This window comes from Nymphalis io, chromosome Z (assembly GCF_905147045.1).
Source record: "Nymphalis io chromosome Z, ilAglIoxx1.1, whole genome shotgun sequence".
NCBI lineage: Eukaryota > Metazoa > Arthropoda > Insecta > Lepidoptera > Nymphalidae > Nymphalis > Nymphalis io.
This window is the reverse complement of record NC_065918.1, coordinates 9,379,372-9,386,639: the sequence shown is the minus strand read 5'-3', so window position 1 is coordinate 9,386,639 and position 7,268 is coordinate 9,379,372. Positions and strand designations below refer to the sequence as shown.

Below are 7,268 nucleotides of genomic sequence, written 5' to 3'. Positions count from 1 at the left end.
TGTAAACATTACACACTAGCTACCCGACCCGTCCGATACCGTCTTCGCATGGTGCAATGTACTAATAAAGAAAATAAGAAGAACGATTAGCAAGAAAATATTTAGTAGGTATATTATTTAATAACGTTTATTTATTTATTAATTTATATAAGTACGTTAAAAATTAAAATGTCAATAATATCAAAATTGGTTTTAATCATAATTTTATTGTGAAATACTGATCAAGGCTTGTTCGCGGCTTATAGATTTAATTGGAGAGAAATATAAACTGTCAATGTCCAAATTTTAATTGTTTCGCAGCAAACGATATTTTTAGATTGGCGGTGATATCTTCTAATGAACTTGAAGATATGAAGGCAATTTTAATCTATATAAAATCCATAAGGTAACTTACATATTTATCTGAATGTTCATACATTAAATCAACTGTAACTATTCTGAAAAATGAAATCATTATCAGTCTCACGTAATTAATATTTTTTTATGTTCACGAGTTTCAAAAAACTTTTTGTTGTTCTAAGGGGTGCAGCGTTTTGATAAGGGGTGTACGGTGACTCATTTACTGAATCACTCGCTCTGATCGCGCGACAAAGCCCTTGTAAATTGGTCTATTAATACATTTGAGACTGACTCGTAAATTAAAATTAAATTCATTACCTCGTAAGTTTCTATATACCTAACCTACTGTTGGACAAAATCTATTTCTGAAAAACAGAACTATTCAAAGCTTCTTATATATAAATATATATATCATAGACGTTGACACCGTAGGAAATACAAATCATCCCTTAATTTTGTGGCGCTCCTCGTTAAGGTAGAAATAGTACCGCTGGTTTTTTAATGGGTATTCCGATGTTCGGGCCGCACTTGGCACCTTGGACACCAGCGAGTCCCACATACCCCTCCACTGTTCCCGTGGGGGAAACGCGAAAAAACATAAAAAGGGCGACCAAACACTACTAATTAGGAACAAGAACTTGACTTTATTACTTTGGTGTTATAAGTGTTTAACAAGTAATAAAGTGTGTAAAAATCTTCGTAATTCATATTAATATCCTCGTTGTCAATCCAGGAAGATGCACCCCGCTGTTTTTCGCGAGAGGAAAGCGCGGCGTGCGGAGAGTTCAGCTCGAACTTAGTCCACCGACGACCGCAGCTTGATGCACAGTCATAGGGAAATTTTTTTGTTCTATGATTTTTTTTATCAATATAATTTTTTAAATGTCCAAAAAAACGGAACATATAGTTCCCAAAAGTCAGAAATAAACATACTTTGAAAGTTTCTTAATGTTACTTTTGGTTATTAAGAGTTTATAATAACAATTAAATTGTTTTTGCTAGGCTAGACAAAATAATCTCCAAAATGTGCGATTTAATAATAAATAAGTAAATAATTATTACACAGAAAAAATAACTGACGCACGCTGGAGAACTGCAAGGACCGTTGGAGTGTCTGAGAGCATAGTCTCTTGAATTAAAGTATTTTTGATTTTGAATTTCAACTAATTAGCATATATCCTATAACTTCTATACCTCACTGAAGCTGATCAGTCATCCTCATCTTGATTGTGCAAGGAGACGAATAGACCCTGGTGATCTTGTAAACAGTTGGAAATCCTATCCAATTCGATTAATATGATTTTTCTCAATAAATATTTTATTTCTATAATATCGTATTTTTGTAGTCGTTACTAGACACATACTTTCCTGTTCTAATCTAATATTCACATTGCGCTCTTGCAATGGAGCGATTGGGGTAAAGAGTTTTATATGTACTACAAGTTATTTCAAGTGGGATTGAATTAGGTCAATTTATTAATAAAATACAATTCATACCACGAAACATTTTATTTCATAAAGGAAAAGGATTTAAAACAAAACTCTTCAAGCAACAAATAATAACATATTACCGCGTAGGAAAATGCAACTAATAGGCTCTAGCCTGTAGTTCTTAACATAACTAGTAATTGATTAAATTTAGTTCCAAATACGGATTCACAAAGTCACACAGATACATCGACGTTTAAAGCAATATTTTTATATTTGATTTTACATGAACATTTATGTTACATATCCTGACATCTATAAAAGTCAGATCATCTTAGCTTATTATATTTTAGTTATACAGTTAATTTCCTTTACACATACATACGTACATTCCATTTTATATTTGTAATTTTAAACATACTACTCAATGTCACCAGTCTCCGTCACTTGTTTATGTCACAGTATGTTATGAAAGGAAAAAATCTATGCATTCTTAAACAAATGCAAACTTTGACGTTTAATCGGAGGCGATGCGCCTCCAATAAAATTCTATAAAAATAAAACTGAAAGACGCAACCCGACGCCGGTTATTATGGATTGCCCATTTAATTTTTATAAAGTATAAAAATATTGAAATCAAAAAAAAAAAATTGACGAAAAAACGTAAATGGGTTGAATGGTAAAGAAGTGTCGATACACAAGTTGTCTCTTTCGTTTCTAAAATAAAAGCTGAAACATCATCGAGACTCGATTCGATCACTATTTTAAATATCATTATTATGTTTTTTTCTGTTATATTACCTACATTTATATTATTTGAATATACACATTGAACAACGTGCGAGGTACCTTCCTACAACTCGTAAGAATCTATGAAAAATTAACACAGGAGTAGACATATTATACAGACATACACATCATATAAATCGAGTCAAGATGATACAGCTGCGTTCATTTTATCGATCATGAAACAAGACAACATGTAAACGATACTCATGCTCTTCGAAGAGACACGATAAAAACCTTTTCTTTAGAACAACGGTTAAACCTATGCTAAAAATAAATAAAACTAATCATAAGATTATTTTAATAACAAAAATATTTAAACTACGAAAATCATCTATATAGTATTCGCTTGATCAAAGAACACTTCGATGAGCAACTGTGCACTTCAACGCTTTTACAAAACAATAAAGCGAAATGAACACAGTCCGAGTTACATTGACCCTCAGACGTGCCGCTTGTTTCATTACGGTCTTTAAACAGACCTCATTACAAAAATTAAAATAACTTTTCCTAGGAAAAAAAATCACCAAAACAAATTTGGTATCAACTATACAATAGTAACATTGCTCGCATCAAGCCACATTTGAATATTATTTCTTATAACGTTTTATCTTGAACCTCTACCCAGACTGATATTGATACATCAGTGAAAATGGTCTATGAATACGACATAAACATATATATAAATTTATTGTTTATCGTTATACTGAATAGAGATTATAAACAGACAGATCTTGATAGAAATGTTATCTGTTTCATACATTTTTTTTATTTCATTTATCCGTTTTGCAAAGTTCATTGCGAACAAATTATTAAAAAAAAAAAACGCTTTATATCAAATTTAACAATACGTAGGTATCATAAACATGTCATGAGTTTTTTTTTTGTATATAACAGACATATACTAAAAAATAAATAATATTAATAAAAACGAAATTAGTAATAAAATATTTTGGGACATCGTAGAAGAAAAAAAAACAAACCAAAATTGTTATATAACATGTGTAAAAACAATTTTTTTTTATATAATTAATTATTAGTCTTGTATTATCGGTTATTGCACGTAACACACAATTGCACAGAGAATCAACTAGTTACAGTCACATGACTCGTTAGGTATTTGACCACCTTAAGACATCGTGACAAAATGATGCGTTGAGATCACAAGCCGTTATAGATGTATTTAAATAAATAAATTTTAACGAACAACTAAGTTTATTGAAAAGCGAAATAAAATAAACGCTATCATTTAATTATTTGATATAGATTTCTCAAAATTAAATAATAATATGTATTTATATTTACAAAAACGAGACGGCGTTGAGTTGAATCTCTCAGCTGTATCTATATTACACCCTTACATAATTTATACGTTTCCCTCTATATATAGGGAAAACATAGATGTATCACCAGCCTTAGATATCGCCACCCACATACCAAAAATATACACATCCTAGCATCATTAATATTACGACCAAAGCCGTTGATGCTTCCTTAAGCTATGATAGTACTTAGAATGTTTCTAAACTACACAATGATAAATAACGGTATAGCGATTAGCAATATATATATATATATATATATATTAATTTTATTAATAAATCCATTTACCGGAAATATGGATTCCGGAACTATAAAAGCACGTTGTACACATAATAATGTGCAAATTGATATATTACTAATTACGACATATATTAGAGTATCCACTATAAGCTATTTATTTTATATATGACATCCAGCTAAATTGTGAAGTATATGGTATGCAAACGCTGAACGACATCTCTTAGACGTCAAATATAATAATTAATTTAAATGAATCCGTAACGCTATATGTTAGGACAACTATAAGGTTAACGATGACATTCACTTACTTCTAGTTAATCTTTTAATAGCGTTGTTTAGTAATATCTATTAACACCGATAGCGAAAAATATTATATGCATGTTTACATTTTAAATGTTTCTATGATAACTTGCAAATATAATTTGAAAATACTTAATTAATGTCGTAATGATTCCATGTAGAACATCACCGTATATAATAATCAATAAATATTGCGACACGATACTCGTAATGTTTTTTTATTCCACAGCGAAAGTTTCAATACATACTCGATAAATTAATTTTAAATGTATTATACGACAAAGAGAAAAGTATAATAAGAAACTCTACGAAACTATATCTAATATTACTAAAACACTACGCGGTGAAAGTAGGTTTCGCTAATCACATAAATAAATATCTGAACTTGCTATCACATTAATATAAACATACATTAATAATTTAATGTGTATGTAATAATTATTTATTCTAATATGATTTATCGCTAAACATCAAGTTATATATTATTGTAGATCATATCGCTTAGTACATTAATTAACACATTTTTATATGAATATTAAATAATTTGTCGCCTAATGCCCCATACACGTTCATACACATGTATGCTTCCATACTGGTAAATATTCTACGACGAAAGATGTTTAAGGAGTAATGTATTTTTATTTCATCTTCGAATTTTAAAACTCTCTGTCTTTATATAACATTTTGTTTTTTTTTTTTTAAATATTTAAATTTTAGAGTCCAAGGTCATATTCGTAATAGCTCCGTTAAATGCGGTCACTATGTTATACATAATATGTAATTGCTATGCTAGATATTGTTGGTATGTTTTTCATACGTTAAAATTATCAGTCACATTAAATTATTTATAGTTCCGTTGTCTTTTTTTGACCTTTACTTGGATTTATAGAACAGAATTTTCTTATATATTTTTCTGTAAAGCTTATACGCATTAATTCGTCAAGTTTACTTTATTAAGCAAAATAATATCGAGCAAATAATTAATTTTAAAATACTATAAATCCGTAATAAAGAACAAACGGGTATATAAAACGATAATAGGCTGTTTGCTTACGATGTTTACGATTTGTTTTGATAATTGTAACTCAATAAAGATTACAAAATGCTTTGTATTACATACATTTCTATACATTTTCATCACATAGTCTAGTAAAATAATCCGTTGTATATAGAAGAAAAGTCTTTAAATTGTGTATTAGAAAATTGATTTAACTTTATCATATCTTTTAGAAATGTAATTAAAAATTAGGTTTATCTTATAAAGACCTTAAATTATAAAAGTAATAAGTGTGAAAATGTTTCGTATAATAATTTATAGATCGAAGATAACCTTAGGCCGATTTATATTTGTGCTAGACTACTCTAAAGGCAGTTTCAAACAAGAGGTCTCTACACTTTACTCACAGTCTGCTAAAATATTAAAACTTTTTACTATTATATATAAACGACGAATTTTTAATGTTTCTCTATATTTATTTAAAAAGATTATTAAAAAAATTAAAATTATTAGGTTATAAATTTTTGAATATTTATTTTGATATAAAAACACGATGTATATCGTTTACTATAAAAGATCATGCGTTGTCGTCTATATTTAAAAATATAGCCAGCTTATCTGTCCGGGGCCAGCGATTAATTTCTTACGACGTGTATTATTAGAGCTTTTTGGCAGAATAGTGGTGTATGGTGTCTCGTTTTTAGCCTTACAAAAACTTCAAAATATGCAAAAAAAAGTAATAATCTAAAAAAATATAAATATATGACATTGACTCGGGCAAATTTTAACTAAATATAAGAAAAGTTAATAAAAAAAACCTTATTTTTAAATAGAACGGTTATTAAATAATTGTAAGAAAGGCATTAATAAATATTATAAGCTCAAAATACGCATGCAATCACAAGAAATTGATAACTGGCTTTCGAACCGTTTGTTACATTTTTTATCATTAGTATTCAATAAAATATAAAAATGACTTCTACCCGATGCTTTAAACTAAGTTTAAAAAAGAAAATATGTATTTTTTTTAATTTGATTTATAATAAATAAATAATTTATGAAATAGAATGTGAGTATTACGTTAAATTTCTCATTTTAAAGAACAGTCAATTTTTGGACGGCAGGACTAACTAGACACGTACGTGTGCGTGAATTGGCGTCCATCTTAATTCAATTTGTAAAAACAATAAACAATAACAATAAAAAACATAATGTTTCATTTTATTTACAAATATACTTTTGATTTGATAGATTTGTATAGCACAAATTGGATTGAAATGGACCTAAAAATTTACTGCAATACGTTCAACATACTGTTTGAAATAAAGGTCATCTTGTTTTTATTGAATATTTGAATTTGTTGAAATAATTAAATTTCTATGTATGAATGTACATTTATACGTGCGTAATTATTTATTCGAATAACGAGTCATTGGCTAACCTTATTAGCAGTATTTTAAATTTAAAACCTTGTGTACGTCCTATGATTTTGCAGATACTAAGATACTTGAAAATGTCTAACTTGGCTTTATACTTACTTTAAAACATATAAGTTATATTTTGATAATTGAACAGAAACATATATATATATTACAACAAATATATATATATTAGGACTTTTTCTGTTCATTATTTACTGAATTATTTATATATTAGAAGTTAACGCCAAAAGAAAATCGCTTAAAAAAATTATCACAATATTATAATCAGTACGGTACCTAATCAGCTAATTTGTATTATTTTATAGTAAATTTTATTAAATTAAAACTATTTACACCAAGTTATGATTTATTAAACTAAAAGACAAATATTAAAAGTAAATTTTTTTTTTTTCATTAAAAATATTATTTCCTCC

General features: G+C 28.0%; 1 long non-coding RNA gene across 1 annotated transcript; it reads left to right on the top strand.

Moving 5' to 3' along the window:
- Positions 1-282: 282 nt before the first annotated feature.
- On the top strand, positions 283-1,283 carry LOC126780407 (uncharacterized). Its single transcript, XR_007670493.1, has 2 exons — positions 283-385; positions 1,073-1,283. It is a non-coding gene; the product is annotated as an uncharacterized LOC126780407 (long non-coding RNA).
- The last annotated feature ends 5,985 nt before the right edge of the window (positions 1,284-7,268 follow it).